Raw genomic sequence first — 298 nt, 5'->3', positions numbered from 1 at the left:
CATCTCCCAGGAGCACACCCCATCCCCTGGGCGTTCAGCCCATCCCGGGAGCTGCACCCCATCCCCAGGGAGCCTGCCCCGTCCCAAATGAGTTCACCCCATCCCTTGGGGGGTTTTCTAACCCCCCCGGGGGTTTACCCCATCCCAGGGGCAGCCCCACAGGCTCCCTATTACCACATCCCCAAAAGCTTTCCCAGCCCTTTGCGCTCCGAGCGCAGGGCACACCTGAGCGTGGCATCGCGGGCATCCGCGGGGCCATGGTGCCCCCGAGGCAGGGCAGGGTTGCGGAGCCGTTTGG

Source organism: Fulmarus glacialis, unplaced genomic scaffold (genome assembly GCF_000690835.1).
Source record: "Fulmarus glacialis isolate BGI_N327 unplaced genomic scaffold, ASM69083v1 scaffold16040, whole genome shotgun sequence".
NCBI lineage: Eukaryota > Metazoa > Chordata > Aves > Procellariiformes > Procellariidae > Fulmarus > Fulmarus glacialis.
Note: the sequence above shows the minus strand (reverse complement) of the source record.